Source organism: Scyliorhinus canicula, chromosome 13 (assembly GCF_902713615.1).
Source record: "Scyliorhinus canicula chromosome 13, sScyCan1.1, whole genome shotgun sequence".
NCBI lineage: Eukaryota > Metazoa > Chordata > Chondrichthyes > Carcharhiniformes > Scyliorhinidae > Scyliorhinus > Scyliorhinus canicula.
In genome coordinates this window covers 19,025,133-19,041,219 of record NC_052158.1, presented here as the reverse complement: position 1 = coordinate 19,041,219, position 16,087 = coordinate 19,025,133, and the positions used below count along the sequence as shown (strand labels likewise).

General features: G+C 47.5%; 4 non-coding genes across 4 annotated transcripts; 2 read left to right on the top strand and 2 right to left on the bottom strand.

Moving 5' to 3' along the window:
- Positions 1-4,398: 4,398 nt before the first annotated feature.
- On the top strand, positions 4,399-4,562 carry LOC119976941. The gene has a single exon (XR_005463095.1). It is a non-coding gene; the product is annotated as a U1 spliceosomal RNA (small nuclear RNA).
- Positions 4,563-5,526: 964 nt separating this feature from the next.
- On the top strand, positions 5,527-5,688 carry LOC119976842. The gene has a single exon (XR_005463021.1). It is a non-coding gene; the product is annotated as a U1 spliceosomal RNA (small nuclear RNA).
- A 2,987-nt stretch (positions 5,689-8,675) lies between these two features.
- LOC119976825 lies at positions 8,676-8,839 on the bottom strand. Its single transcript, XR_005463005.1, has one exon. It is a non-coding gene; the product is annotated as a U1 spliceosomal RNA (small nuclear RNA).
- A 965-nt stretch (positions 8,840-9,804) lies between these two features.
- LOC119976940 lies at positions 9,805-9,968 on the bottom strand. Its single transcript, XR_005463094.1, has one exon. It is a non-coding gene; the product is annotated as a U1 spliceosomal RNA (small nuclear RNA).
- Positions 9,969-16,087: the final 6,119 nt, after the last annotated feature.

Genomic DNA, 16,087 nt, shown 5'->3' with positions numbered 1-16,087 from the left:
TTGCGGTCTGGGGATTGTCAATGGGCTCAGTTACTGACTGGGCAAACTCTCTGAGCCACATGCCAGACTGGGTCCAGACGCAATGCGCATAGTCTTCACTCACTGATCATTTAGTATATTTCTAGCAGATCCATCAAGCTTGTCCCAGCCAGAAACATAGAAAATAGGAGCAGGAGCAGGCCATTCGCCTTTCGAGTCTGCTCTGCCTTTCATTATGACCATGGCTGATCATCCAACTCAATAGCCTCATTCTGCTTTGCCCCAAATCCTGTGATCCCTTTATCCGAAGTGCTATAGCTAACCGCTTCTTGAAGACAGTATCAATCTGCACTTTGCTGTCCTCGCCACCAAGGAACGCTGTCTCTCGGAACATTCCAACAACTCGACAAGGCTCCTTCGACAGCACCTTCCAAAGCCCACGGCATTTACCAGCTGGAAGGACAAGGGCAGGAGACACATGGTAACACCAACACCATCAGGTTCCCCTCCAAGCCACTCGCTATCCTGACTTGGAAATATATTGGCCGTTCCTTCACTGCCGCTGGGTCAAAAAGCAGGTATTCCCTCCCTGACAGCACAGTGGGAGCATCAACACAACATGGACTGCAGTGGTTCAAGAGGGCTGACCAAACCGACCGACCTGCTCGAGGGGCTATTTAGGGGTGGGTAATAAATGCTGGCCTTGACAGCCACGCCCACACATCACATGAAACAATCTTTTTAGAAATCAGTGAAGTCTTGATGCAGATGCATCACTGACTCACTCCCCCGTTGTCTTTTTTTTAATAAATATTTTATTGAGGTATTTATGGTTTTAAAACAGTAACAGAAGAATCAGTGTACATACAATTATAAACACAGTGTAGGTCCACCTTTTCTAACCCCCTACTATAAATTAAACTAACAACACAGCCCCCCACCCCTTCTGCTGATGGTTAATTTTCCCTAAGGAGGTGGACAAACGGCTGCCACCTCTGGACGAACCCTGACATTGACCCTCTCAGGGCGAACTTGATTTTCTCCAGACAGAGAAAGCTAGCCATGTCAGTTAGCCAGGTCTCTGACTTTGGGGGCTTTGAGTCCCTTCAGGCTAATAATATCCATCTCCGGGCAACCAGAGAGGCAAAGGCCGGAACGTCTGCCTCTTTCTCCTGGAATCCCAGATCTTCCGACACCCCGAAAATCACCACCTCTGGACTCGGCACCACCCTTGTTTTCAACACTTTGGACATGACATCTGCAAACCCCTGCCAGAATCTCCTCAGCTTCGGGCATGTCCAGAACATGTGAACATGGTTCGCTGGCCCTCCCGCACACTTTGCAAACCCGTCTTCCACCCCAAAGAACCTGCTCATCAGGGCCACTGTCATGTGAGCCCGGTGAATGACCTTAAACTGTATCAGGCTGAGCCTGCAAACCCGTCTTCCACCCCAAAGAACCTGCTCATCAGGGCCACTGTCATGTGAGCCCGGTGAATGACCTTAAACTGTATCAGGCTGAGCCTGGCACATGCTGTTGAGTGGAATGCAGATAATAAAGAAAGCAAATGGAATGTTGGCATTTATAGCAAAAGGAATTACATAGAACATACAGTGCAGAAGGAGGCCTCTGAGCCTCTTTTGAGTAGAAAGGTAAGGAAGTGTTGTTGCAACTATACAAGGCATTGGTGAGTATTGTGCACAGTTTTGGTCCCTTATTTGAGGAAAGATGTAGTGACATTGGAGGCAGTTCAGAGGAGATTGATTCCAGAGATGAGGGGTTTTCGTATGAGGAGAGATTAGACAGTTTAGGCCTATATTCTCTGGAGTTTAGAAGAATGAGGGGAGATGAAATTGAGGTTTACAAGATGCTAAAAGATATGGATAAAGTAGACGTGGAGCAGATGCTTCCTCTTGTGGGGCATTCTATAATGAGAGGTCAGAGACTTAGCATAAGCGGCAGCAAATTTAAAACAGATTTGAGGAAAAGCTACTTCTGCCAAAGGGTCGTGAATCTGTGGAATTCGCTGCCCCAGAGTGCTGTGGATGCTGGGACAGTGAGTAAACTTAAGGAGGAGTTGGACAGATTTTTAATTGCGAATGGGTTGAAGGGTTAAGGAGAACGGGCAGGACGGTGGCGTTGAGGCCAGGATGGGATCAGCCATGATCACTTGGGAGGCTAAATTGCCTATTCCTGCTACTAGATCATGTGTTCGGGGGAGGAAATGCATCTGGCTGATTTTGCAATTCAGCTCACAGGGGCCAGTTTAGCACAGTGGGCTAAACAGCTGGCTTGTAATGCAGACCAAGGCCAGCAGCGCGGGTTCAATTCCCGTTCTGGCCTCCCCGAACAGCGCCGGAATGTAGCGACGAGGGGCTTTTGACAGTAACTTCATTGTGACAAAAAGCGATTATTATTATTGGTCTGTCGCATTGTAGATAGCAGATGAGGAACATATCAGCCATGATAGAATGGCGGAGCAGACTTGATGGGCCGAATGGCCTAATTCTGCTCCTATATCTTATCAACTTAGTAAGAAGTCTTCCAACACCAGGTTAAAGTCCAACAGGTTTGTTTTGAATCACTAGTTTTCAGAGCACTGCTCCTTCCTCAGGTGAATGAAGAGGTAGGTTCCAGAAGCATATATATGAAAATGAAAATCGCTTATTGTCACGAGTAGGCTTCAATGAAGTTACTGTGAAAAGCCCCTAGTCGCCACATTCCGGCGCCTGTCCGGGGAGGCTGGTACGGGAATCGAACCGTACTGCTGGCCTGCTTGGTCTGCTTTAAAAGCCAGCGATTTAGCCTGGTGAGCTAAACCAGACAAAGTAACCAGACAAACCAGACAAAGTATAGACAAAGTAAAAAATGCAAGGCGATACTTTGAATGCGAGTCTTTGCAGGTAATGAGGTAATTTGCAGGTAATTTGCAGGAATTACCTGCAAAGACTCACATTCAAAGTATTGTCTTGCATTTCTGATTTTGTCTATATATATGGGGCACGATTCTCCGCAACCACGATGGGTGGGAGAATAGCGGGAGGTCCGCTCCCGCACCTCCCGCTATTCTCCCACCCCCCCAAAATGGCATGACCGATTTTGCGACACGCCCCTCGGAGAAACGCGGGCCACTATTTTTCACGGCGGCCCACGATACTCCGGCCCAGATGGGCCGAGCGGCCTGCAGTTCCTGACCTGTTCACGACGGCGGCAACCACACCTGGTCGCTGCCGTTGTGAACATGGCGCGCCAGGTAAGTCTGGGGCCTGTAGGGGGGCGGATCGGGGATCGAGCCCCACGACCGTGCTCGGGAGGGGACGGGCCCGTGATCGGTGTCCACCGATCGTCGGGCCGGTGTCTCAAGGGGACGCACTCTTTCCCCTCCGCCGCCCCGCAAGATCAAGCCGCCACGTCTTGCTCGGTGGCTGAAGGGAAAGACGGCTACCGCGCATGCGCGGGTTTGAGCTGTCCAACCCACGCATGCGTGGCTGATGTCATTAGGCGCCGCCGCGGCGTCATTCTTGGCGCGCCAGGCCTTGAAGCCAGGGACAAGGCCTGGCGGCCGAGTTTTCCGATACGGCCCTCCTATTACCCCGGGGAGGGGAGAATAGGGGGCCGGGAGAGGCTTCCGGCGCCGTCGTGAACCTCTCCGGGTTTCACAACGGCGTCGGGCCTTGCGGAGCATTCCTCCCATGGTTCGGGAGCCTCCCTCTTCATTCACCTGAGGAAGGAGCAGTGCTCTGAAAGCTAGTGTTTGAAACAAACTTGTTGGACTTTAACCTGGTGCTGTAAGACTTCTTACTATGCTCACCCCAGTCCAATGCCGGCATCTCCACATCATGGCAATATATTGGCCGTTCCTTCACTGCCGCTGATTCAAAATCCAGGTACTCCCTCCCTGACAGCACAGCGGGAGCACCTACACAACATTGTTGTGGTTCAAGAGGGCTAACCAAAACGACTGACCTGCTTGAGGGGCCAATTAAGGGTGGGTAATAAAGGCTGGCCTTGACAGCCACGCCCACACATCACATGAACGAATTTTGTGAACAATCAGCAACATCTTGCTGCAGACACATCACTGACTCACTCCCCGCGGTTGTCAGTGGAGTGTCAGCTGGAGAGCGAAGGTAACAGCCCCACCAACTGGCGATTATCCGTATTGCAGGCAACCTTCCCGGAAGGGTTTTCCTTTTAAGGATGGCATGCAAATAGTAACAGAGATTCTCTGAAGCAAGTAGCCTTTATTCTTTAGCTAGAGGGATTATACAAGTATGTAACATTATAGATGAGAAATAACAATCTGTGGAGTGGAATTAGATACTGTACAAGGCGAGGTTCTGAGTTTGAAAACCTAGTTAGTGTGACTGTGAAAGGTAGTAGCCGATGTGGGAAGGGAGAGTGTGAGAGTTTTCAAGCATACTTACCTGGCAGGGGTGAAACCATGATCAAGAAGGTGGTTCGCCCAGGACGAGGCTAGCCCATTGCACTTCGGGTGTGCTGACGCCTGCGATGTCCCCAAATGCGGGATACTCGACTGCAAAATTTGTGGTAGTGGGGGACTGCGTTCGCGCTCTCCCCTGATTTACAAATCAAAAATAGAACTGCAATTCACGGATTTACCAATAGGGCGCTGAACTCATTTTTACTCGTCTAGTCCTTTGTATTTGCTGCGCTTACGTAGTCTTCCCACCTAGTAATTGCCTAAATTCATCATAATTTTGCTCCCTTTGATTATCACCGGACAATTATTCATTCTTCTCATAGTTCATTACTCTCCCTGCAATTGACCCACAACTTGAATGTATTTCCCCCCCAAAAAATTACCCTCACCCCACACAATTCTCCCCCTGCCATTTTATTTTGTGGCCGGCAAATTCCAAACACCGTGGGCTGTGGGGGACTGCGTTCGCGCTCTCCCCTGATTTACATTCAAAAATAGAAACTTGTTCGATTCTTGCGCCATTAAGCTGCTCTGCCAATCCCATATTAAACCTGCCTCTCCCGAGTCATTCACTTTTCCAACATGTGAAAAAGCGTCTGACTTTCCATGCCGTTCACAATTTTGTGAATCTCTGAGGGGTGTGTGTGCGCTCGGGAGGAGGGGGCGGCCACCCATGAAGCTTCCAAAAATACCTCATGACTGAAAACCTCTCCTGGAGACACGCGTGACTCCAAAAAACCTCCTCATCAATCTAGCCCTCTATATCCAGTGTCAGAAAAGTTCAATCTTTCCTTGCTGAACAAGGTTAGACAGAGAAAGTTTTCTTTCTTGAAAGATGAGCCTGGGTTTGACGAACAGATACGTTCAGGGGCGGTTCTCTTCCTTTTAAGGGCAATATGCAAATAGCACAGCGGACTTATTAAACAATGTATTTCCTGCGAGAGAGGAATATCGGAACATTTGACAGAATAATACCGAAGATCTGGCTTTAGTGGGTAGAGGAAATTGTAAGCAAAGAAATAGTTTGGCGGTGTAAATGCAGTAAGTGTGAGTGTAAGATGTGATGTGTGGTGTGGGCTTGGAGGCTGTGAGCGTTATTAAGCATACTTACCTGGTAGGGGTGAAACCATGATCAAGAAGGTGGTTCGCCCAGGACGAGGCTAGCCCATTGCACTTCGGGTGTGCTGACGCCTGCGATGTCCCCAAAAATTCGACTCGACTGCAAAATTTGTGGTAGTGGGGGACTGCGTTCGCGCTCTCCCCTGATTTCACAATCAAAGGTAGAATTTAGAATAGCTGTACAACATTTTCTGCAGTCCTGTTACCTTATTTATTTTCCTCCTTTCTGTTATCACATCCTGTGTAATAATTCCTCCTCCATAGTTTATTTCTGTGCCTGTAGTGACCCACATCTCAAATGATTTCCCCAAAACATTTACCCTCACAATTCTCTGACATTTTATTTTGTGGCCGGCAAATTACACGCAATAATCTTAATACCGCAATTTGCCCACTTCCCACATTCCTTCCAGCAAACCCCGTATCTCTGTATAATTCCAAACTCATATCATCACTCAGTTAACTCATTTACATTCAGCATTGGAAACAGGCAGCAGCAGCCCCCTCAACGTTTGAAACAATCTGTCCCCATATTGACACTAATGCTCTCCCTGACATCCTCTTCTAATTCCCGCCTCGGCATAACCCCTCCCGGCCCCCAACCCCCGTGAACAGCCTGTGTAATTCCCTCTGTGTGAAGCTCCTGTCCCCTCCCCCGTGCGTAATGTCCTTTCCTGCCCCTGGTGTAAATCACTTCCCTGGTGTGGCTCTATCTCAGCTTCTCACTTCACTGCAACAGGCTGCTTTGGATGACTCCAAAACTGCTAACCTCCTCTGCAACCTCCGCCCTGTGAGTGAACAGCCTGTTCACCCATCGTACTGAGGACTTCCTGCTGATCTCTCAGCCTGGAGGAGGACACGCAGAGTTATCGTTGAACCATGTGGCTGGGATGTCCCTGGCTTCAGCCGCTGTTTGTTCCTGATCCATTTGTCCTGGCAGATGAAAGATGTGGTGAAGATTCTGACACTGCTGCAAATGGGCAGGTTGGATTTCTTCCTGTCTCGAGAGACAAAGTTAAAGGGTAGAATATGACTCTTTCTCTGAACACTTCTTATTCAGGACGGGAATGGGGCAGTCGTGTTCCTCCATCCCTGACAAGAGCCCTGATCATAAAATCACGACATCGCAGAAGGGGCTTTTCACAGTAACTTCATTGAAGCCTACTCGTGACAATAAGCGATTTTCATTTTTTCATTTCATTCGTCCATTGAGTCTGCACCGGCCCACTGAAAGAGCAGCTTCCCCAGGCCCACTCCCAAACTCCATCCCTGTTACCCAATAACCCCATCTAACTTTTTGGACACAAAGGGATAATTTAGCATGACCAATCCACCTAACCTGCACATCTTCGGACATGGGAGGAACAGGAGCAGCCGGAGGAAACCCACGCAGACACAGGCAGAACGTCCAAACTCCACATTGTGAACTAAAATCCGGATCCTTGGCACTATGAGACAGCAGTGCTAACCACTGTGCTATCATGTTGCCTACTCCAATGGGAAAACACGTTCTCGCCTGCTGTTGCACCAGTATTTCAGTGTCACCTATGGGTTCTGTTTATTCCTGGTCTACCGTCAAGCTACTTTTTAGATCTCACGTGGATCCGTCCTCAAGTTGCCTCCAACCAATGTGCGTGTGAGTGGGTATGACTAATTTCTGATTCACAACTTTCCCTCGCCAACCAGGCATCCAATCCAAAATGTTCAATTGGACACTGTGTTGGCCATCTTCCTGCCAGGTACCAGGCACTCCTGGCACCAACTGAAAGTCTCATTTGTGCTGAACTGTGAAAATAAGCAATGAAAATGTCGATGTCATCAAAATAGAGTCAGGAACAAGAACTTGCCCGATTAAGGAGCATCTTAAAGGAGAAAGGGTGCAGAAGTGGAGAATTTTGAGGAGGGAATTCTAAAGTTTATGACCTAAAATACTTGAGATACGACCACCAAAGGTGCAACGTTTCAAGAAGGCAGATCACCACCACCTCCTTAAGGTTCATTTAGGGATGGGCAATGCTGGCCTTGAAAGAGAGGAACGAATAAAAGAAATCCAGTGCAACATGCTGGAATTGGAGGAACACAGAGTTTTTGAGGTTTGTAGATCTGGAGTAGGTTAGTATCAGGAGGCAGGTGGCCATAGAGGGATTTGAACAGAAGTTTGAGCATTTCAAATTTGAGGTGTTGGAGCACAAGGAGTCAATGTAGACTCGAGAGCAGAGGTTAGGTGGGCAGTTGGAACTTGGTGTGAGATCAGACGTTGGTCAGGCGAATACTGGACCAGTTGATTCCAGGCTTTGCATTGTAGCAAGATCGGTTACATAAGATATTCTGCAACAAAAATCACCAAGTGCTCGTGAATCTGCTTTAATATATTAGATAGATTTAGGAATCCTTTGTAACCACAAAATAGTGTGTGTGAATTGAGGTTCCTTTCTTGGCTGCTCTCCAATCTGCTTCCTTGAGGATTATTAAGAAGGTCAGAAAATCTTTAGCGTAACAAATAGCTTTCAATTTCCCATTGCTCAGACTAGTCTGCTCCTAGAGTTCTCTGCTCAAAGGGCTGCCGTTAGCACTGCTGTATCTTTTTAAAAATGTTTTAATTGGTTTTCTTATATTTCACAATTCATTTCACAAGTTAGGTTAGATAATGCATAACCACACAAAAAAGGAAAAATTAAAAAAGACAAAGAAAGCAACACATATATTTACAGGCAATTGTTGCGTGTACTTTGCCAGCCACAAAAGTCCAAAGATGTGCGGGTTAGGTGGATTGGCCATGCTAAATTGCCCGTAGTGTCCTAAAAGGTAAGGTTAAGGGGGTTGTTGGGTTACGGGTATAGGGTGGATACATGGGTTTGAGTAGGGTGATCATGGCTCGGCACAACATTGAGGGCCGAAGGGCCTGTTCTGTGCTGTACTGTTCTATGTTCTAATAAAATGTCAGGGAGAGAATTGTGTGGGCTGACGGTAAATGTTATGGGGGAAATAATTCAAGTTGTGGGGGTAGGGATCATGCGGGGAACAGCAATAAAATTTGCAGAGAAGCAATGATAACCAAGGTGAAGAAAATATACATTTACTGGATTGCACAAAATTCATTTAAACAAAGCAATTCTATTTTTGTTTTGTAAATCAGGGGAGAGCGCGAACGCAGTCCCCCACTACCACAAATTTTGCAGTCGAGTATCCCGCATTTGGGGACATCGCAGGCGTCAGCACACCCGAAGTGCAATGGGCTAGCCTCGTCCTGGGCGAACCACCTTCTTGATCATGGTTTCACCCCTACCAGGTAAGTATGCTTAATAACGCTCACAGCCTCCAAGCCCACACCACACATCACATCTTACACTCACACTTACTGCATTTACACCGCCAAACTATTTCTTTGCTTACAATTTCCTCTACCCACTAAAGCCAGATCTTCGGTATTATTCTGTCAAATGTTCCGATATTCCTCTCTCGCAGGAAATACATTGTTTAATAAGTCCGCTGTGCTATTTGCATATTGCCCTTAAAAGGAAGAGAACCGCCCCTGAACGTATCTGTTCGTCAAACCCAGGCTCATCTTTCAAGAAAGAAAACTTTCTCTGTCTAACCTTGTTCAGCAAGGAAAGATTGAACTTTTCTGACACTGGATATAGAGGGCTAGATTGATGAGGAGGTTTTTTGGAGTCACGCGTGTCTCCAGGAGAGGTTTTCAGTCATGAGGTATTTTTGGAAGCTTCATGGGTGGCCGCCCCCCTCCTCCCGAGCGCACACACACCCCTCAGAGATTCACAAAATTGTGAACGGCATGGAAAGTCAGACGCTTTTTCACATGTTGGAAAAGTGAATGACTCGGGAGAGGCAGGTTTAATATGGGATTGGCAGAGCAGCTTAATGGCGCAAGAATCGAACAAGTTTCTATTTTTGAATGTAAATCAGGGGAGAGCGCGAACGCAGTCCCCCACAGCCCACGGTGTTTGGAATTTGCCGGCCACAAAATAAAATGGCAGGGGGAGAATTGTGTGGGGTGAGGGTAATTTTTTGGGGGGGAAATACATTCAAGTTGTGGGTCAATTGCAGGGAGAGTAATGAACTATGAGAAGAATGAATAATTGTCCGGTGATAATCAAAGGGAGCAAAATTATGATGAATTTAGGCAATTACTAGGTGGGAAGACTACGTAAGCGCAGCAAATACAAAGGACTAGACGAGTAAAAATGAGTTCAGCGCCCTATTGGTAAATCCGTGAATTGCAGTTCTATTTTTGATTTGTAAATCAGGGGAGAGCGCGAACGCAGTCCCCCACTACCACAAATTTTGCAGTCGAGTATCCCGCATTTGGGGACATCGCAGGCGTCAGCACACCCGAAGTGCAATGGGCTAGCCTCGTCCTGGGCGAACCACCTTCTTGATCATGGTTTCACCCCTGCCAGGTAAGTATGCTTGAAAACTCTCACACTCTCCCTTCCCACATCGGCTACTACCTTTCACAGTCACACTAACTAGGTTTTCAAACTCAGAACCTCGCCTTGTACAGTATCTAATTCCACTCCACAGATTGTTATTTCTCATCTATAATGTTACATACTTGTATAATCCCTCTAGCTAAAGAATAAAGGCTACTTGCTTCAGAGAATCTCTGTTACTATTTGCATGCCATCCTTAAAAGGAAAACCCTTCCGGGAAGGTTGCCTGCAATACGGATAATCGCCAGTTGGTGGGGCTGTTACCTTCGCTCTCCAGCTGACACTCCACTGACAACCGCGGGGAGTGAGTCAGTGATGTGTCTGCAGCAAGATGTTGCTGATTGTTCACAAAATTCGTTCATGTGATGTGTGGGCGTGGCTGTCAAGGCCAGCCTTTATTACCCACCCTTAATTGGCCCCTCAAGCAGGTCAGTCGTTTTGGTTAGCCCTCTTGAACCACAACAATGTTGTGTAGGTGCTCCCGCTGTGCTGTCAGGGAGGGAGTACCTGGATTTTGAATCAGCGGCAGTGAAGGAACGGCCAATATATTGCCATGATGTGGAGATGCCGGCATTGGACTGGGGTGAGCATAGTAAGAAGTCTTACAGCACCAGGTTAAAGTCCAACAAGTTTGTTTCAAACACTAGCTTTCAGAGCACTGCTCCTTCCTCAGGTGAATGAAGAGGGAGGCTCCCGAACCATGGGAGGAATGCTCCGCAAGGCCCAACGCCGTTGTGAAACCCGGAGAGGTTCACGACGGCGCCGGAAGCCTCTCCCGGCCTCCTATTCTCCCCTCTCCGGGGTAATGGGAGGGCCGTACTGGGAAACTCGGCCGCTGGGCCTTGTCCCTGGCTTCAAGGCCTGGCGCACCAAGAATGACGCCGCGAATGGAACAGCCAATATATTTCCAAGTCAGGATAGCGAGTGGCTTGGAGGGGAACCTGATGGTGTTGGTGTTACCATGTGTCTCCTGCCCTTGTCCTTCCAGCTGGTAAAGGCCGTGGGCTTTGGAAGGTGCTGTCGAAGGATCCTTGTCGAGTTGTTGGAATGTTCCGAGAGACAGCGTTCCTTGGTGGCGAGGACAGCAAAGTGCAGATTGATACCGTCTTCAAGAAGCGGTTAGCTATAGCACTTCGGATAAAGGGATCACAGGATTTGGGGCAAAGCAGAATGAGGCTATTGAGTTGGATGATCAGCCATGGTCATAATGAAAGGCAGAGCAGACTTGAAAGGCGAATGGCCTCCTCCTGCTCCTATTTTCTGTGTTTCTGGCTGGGACAAGCTTGATGGATCTGCTAGAAATATACTAAATGATCAGTGAGTGAAGACTATGCGCATTGCTTCTGGACCCAGTCTGGCATGTGGCTCAGAGAGTTTGCCTAGTCAGTAACTGAGCCCATTGACAATCCCCAGACCGCAATTACCCTCCCCCCAATTGGAGAATTCAGCTCTTCCTCTCTTTGTCCTTGCTGTGATCCATATCACATATGGATCCATATCACATTTCACAGATTAATTTTTCTTCCATGTTAATTTCTCACATTTTAAGTAATTGAAATAAAAAAGAAGATACAATAAAAGGAAATGGCTGAGGGGGGGATCTGATTGAGGTGCACAAATTCTCGAGGGACATCGGTAGGGTAGATAGGAAGAAACTTTTGCCTTTGGTAGAGGGATCAATAACCAAGAGGAATAGATTTAAGGTAAGGAGTAGGAGATTTAGAGGGGGTTTGAGGAAAAACATTTTCACCCAAAAGGTAGTGGGAATCTGGAATTCAGAATCTCAGAACTTCAGAATGCAACAGTGCAAAAAAGGCCCTTCGGCCCACCCAGTCTGCACCAATGCATGAAAGGCCCTAACCTGCCCACCGAATCCCACTTGGCCCGTAGCCTTGAATGTTATGGCGTGCCAAGTACTCATCCAGGTACTTTTTAAAGGATGTGAGGCAGCCCGCCTCGATCACCCTTGATGCTTCAGTGCAGAAGGAGGTCATTCGGTCCATCGAGTCTGCACCCGCCCTCCAAAAGAGCACTCTACCTAGGCCCACTCTCCTGCCCTATCCCCGTAACACCACCTAACCGTTGGACACTAAGGAGCATTTTTTTAGTATGGCCAATCCTCCTAACCCGCACATCTTTAGGGAGAATGTACAAACTCCACACAGTCACCAGAGGTTGTATCTGGGTCCCTGGCACCGGGCGGTAGCGGTGCTAACCACTGTGCCACCATGCTGCCTACCATTAATGGTGGATTGATTAAAATCAGGGATGGGTAAGAGGCCAGAATTGGAGAAACCCAGGTATCTCGGAGCGTTGAGGTCTGGGGCATATTACAGGGATAAAAAGGGGAAAATTCATAGAGAGATGTGGAAACAATGAAGGGAGTTTTGAATTCAAGGCATTGCTTAATGAGGAACCAATGTAACTCAACAGCATAGGGCAGGTAAAGGGGCCTCACGGTAGCATGGTGGTTAGCATCAATGCTTCACAGCTCCAGGGTCCCAGGTTCGATTCCCGGCTGGGCCACTGTCTGTGTGGAGTCTGCACGTCCTCCCCGTGTGTGCGTGGGTTTCCTCCGGGTGCTCCGGTTTCCTCCCACAGTCCAAAGATGTGCGGGTTAGGTGGATTAGCCATGCTAAATTGCCCGTAGTGTAAGGTTAATGGGGGGATTGTTGGGTTACGGGTATACGGGTTACGTGGGTTTAAGTGGGGTGATCATTGCTCGGCACAACATCGAGGGCCGAAGGGCCTGTTCTGTGCTGTACTGTTCTATGTTCTATAATGGAATTTGATGCGAGTTAGAGCACAGGCAGCAGAGAAACATCAAGTTCACAGTGAGTGCAATGTGGGAGACCAGCCAGGAGAACATTGGTATAGTCCCAACAACAGGTAATGAAGGCATGAATAAGGGGTTTAGCAGCTGAGCAAGGAGCGTGACTGAAATATTCTTGAGGTGGTGTCATATTTGGAGGCCGTGCCAGTTCTTTTTGCTGCTCCTGCTCTACGTTAGCATCACTCAGCACTACACAATCAACCCCCAATGCCCGCTGGACCTTGCTGTAGATTTAGGGGTCACAAGGACAGGGAGAACATCAGGCAAAACTCCCAACACAAGGAGAAAAGAAATGTTGGGCTCAAAGCCTTCTGAGGTCGAGAATTGTTGCCAGTCTCATTTTTTCCCCAGTCTTTCTTCACTGGACGTTTCACTTTCAATATGTTTGATTACTCATACTTGACTCCTCAACCAGGATCATCTTGCCTACACTAATTTCACTTTCAGGCTTCCAAATGTTGTAAAATTACTCTCAAAAGTGGCCCTGAGAAAATACTGAGCTTCTTTCAAAAGTTATGAATGTCTTTGGGTCGATTTCAGTTCAAACCTTCAATAATGACAACTTTAATAATGAACAATACCTTCCAGCTTAACAAACAAAGGTTAATAGCTACCATTACTAAAGAAAACTAAATAACTTCATAACATTAGCAAACTTCAAATCAGTCTGATTAAATATTCTCCTTAACTCTTAGCTATTCATAAGAAGACTACAATATGAAGGGCTGTACTAGAGTAAAATTTTTAATGGGGCATCTTAAAGGATGCTCCTTTTTAATGGGGACAATCTACATAGCTTCAAATTATTTGGTACTTGTCCGCATGCTACCAATGCAGCTGATTCTTCTTCAAGAATGCTCATTTGAATTGCAACAAAGTAGGAAATGCAACAAATATTCAGTAGGCCAGGCATCATTTGTGGAGAGAATCATAGTACGGTTCTTGTAAAGTATCATCAAACAGAACTGGGAACCGTTTCCACAGATGCTGCCTGCTCTCATGAGCATTTCCAGCTGAGAAAGCAGGTAATAGCTCAGGTTATGGATAGCAATGGTAGGCTAGTCGCCATGCTAGGAAAGGTCAACGAGGCCTCCGTGACCTTCTACCGGGGGCTGCACACCTCCGAGTCCCCCCGAGGGATGAAGCAGTTCCTCGACGGACTGGGCATGCTGGTTGGAGGGGAAGAGAAGAGACAAAGCTTGGAAACACCATTTGAACTGGGAGAAAGGGTGGCACATGGCACAGTGGTTAGCACTGGGACTGTGACGCTGAGGACGCAAGTTCAATCCTGGCCATGGGACACTGTCCGTGTGGAGTTTGCACATTCTCCCCGTGTCTGCGTGGGCAGAACTTTCTCCTTAGTAATGGCAACACCACTCACCTCTACCCTCTGATCGTCTTCAAGCTCTGGTATGCCACTGATGTCTTCCACCGTGAAGACTGATGCAAAGTAACTATTCAGTTCCTCTGCAAACTTACTTGCCCACCCCCCCCTCCCCTAAACTAGTATGGCGGGGGGTTGGGCACCGGAGTATTAGGTCAGAAGGCGAAAGCATTGAGGGAGAACTAGGGAATGGCTCGAAGGAAGAGCAGACAGTGAGATGTTGCTGAAAACAGTGGCCTGAAGTGCATATGTTTTAATGCAATAAGTATTACGGGTAAGACAGATGAACTTAGAGCTTGGATTAGTACTTGGAACTATGATGTTGTTGCCATTACAGAGACCTGGTTGAGGGAAAGACAGGATTGGCAGCTAAACGTTCCAGGATTTAGATGTTTCAGGCGGGATAGAGGGGGATGTAAAAGGGGTGGTGGAGTTGCGCGACTGGTTAGGGAGAATATTACAGCTGTACTACGGGAGGACACCTCAGAGGGTAGCGAGGCTGTATGGGAAGAGATCAGAAATAAGAAGGGTGCGGTCACAATGTTGGGGGTTTACTACAGGCCTCCCAACAGCCAGCAAATAGGTAGACAGATTTTGGAAACGAGTAAAAACAACAGGGTTGTTGTGATGGGAGACATCAACTTCCCCAATATTGACTGGGACTCACATAGTACTAGGGGCTTAGATGGGGCAGAGTTTGTAAGGAGCATCCAGGAGGGCTTCTTAAAACAATATGTAAACAGTCCAACTTGGGAAGGGGCTGTACTGGACCTGGTATTGGGGAATGAGCCCGGCCAGGTGGTAGAAGTTTCAGTAGGGGAGCATTTCGGGAAGTGACCACAATTCAGTAAGTTTTAAAGTGCTGGTGGACAAGGATAAGAGTGGTCCTAGGGTGAATGTGCTAAATTGGGGGAAGGCTAATTATAATAATATTAGGCGGGAACTGAAGAACCTAGATTGGGGGTGGATGTTTGAGGGTAAATCAACATCTGACACATGGGAGGCTTTCGAATGTCAGTTGAAAGGAATTCAGGACCGGCATGTTCCTGTGTGGAAGAAGGATTAATACGGCAAATTTCGGGAACCTTGGATAACGAGAGATATTGTAGGCCTCGTCAAAAAGAAAAAGGAGGCATTTGTCAGGGCTAGAAGGCTGGGAACAGACGAAGCCTGTGTGGAATATAAGGAAAGTAGAAAGGAACTCAAGATAGGAGTCAGGAGGGCTAGAAGGGGTTACGGAAACTCATTGGCAAACAGGGTTAAGGAAAATCCCAAGGCTTTTTACACGTACATAAAAAGCAAGAGGGTAGCCAGGGAAAGGGTTGGCCCACTGAAGGATAGGCAAGGGAATCTATGTGTGGAGCCAGAGGAAATGGGCGACGTAATACTTTGCATCAGTATTCACCAAAGAGAAGAAATTGGTGGATGTTGAGTCTGGAGAAGGGTGTGTAGAAAGCCTGGGTCACATTGAGAACCAAAAAGACGAGGTGTTGGGTGTCTTGAAAAATATTAAGGTAGGTAAGTTCCCAGGGCCTGATGGGATCTACCCCAGAATACTGAAGGAGGCTAGAGAGGAAATTGCTGAGGCCTTGACAGAAATCTTTGGATCCTCACTGTCTTCAGGTGATGTCCCGGAGGACTGGAGAATAACCAATGTTGTTCCTTTGTTTAAGAAGGGTAGCAAGGATAATCCAGGGAACTACAGGCCGGTGAGCCTTACGTCAGTGGTAGGGAAATTACTGGAGAGAATTCTTCGAGACAGGATCTACTCCCATTTGGAAGCAAATGGACGTATTAGTGAGAGGCAGCATGGTTTTGTGAAGGGGAGGTCGTGTATCACTAACTTGACAGAGTTTTTTAAAGAGGTCACAAAGATG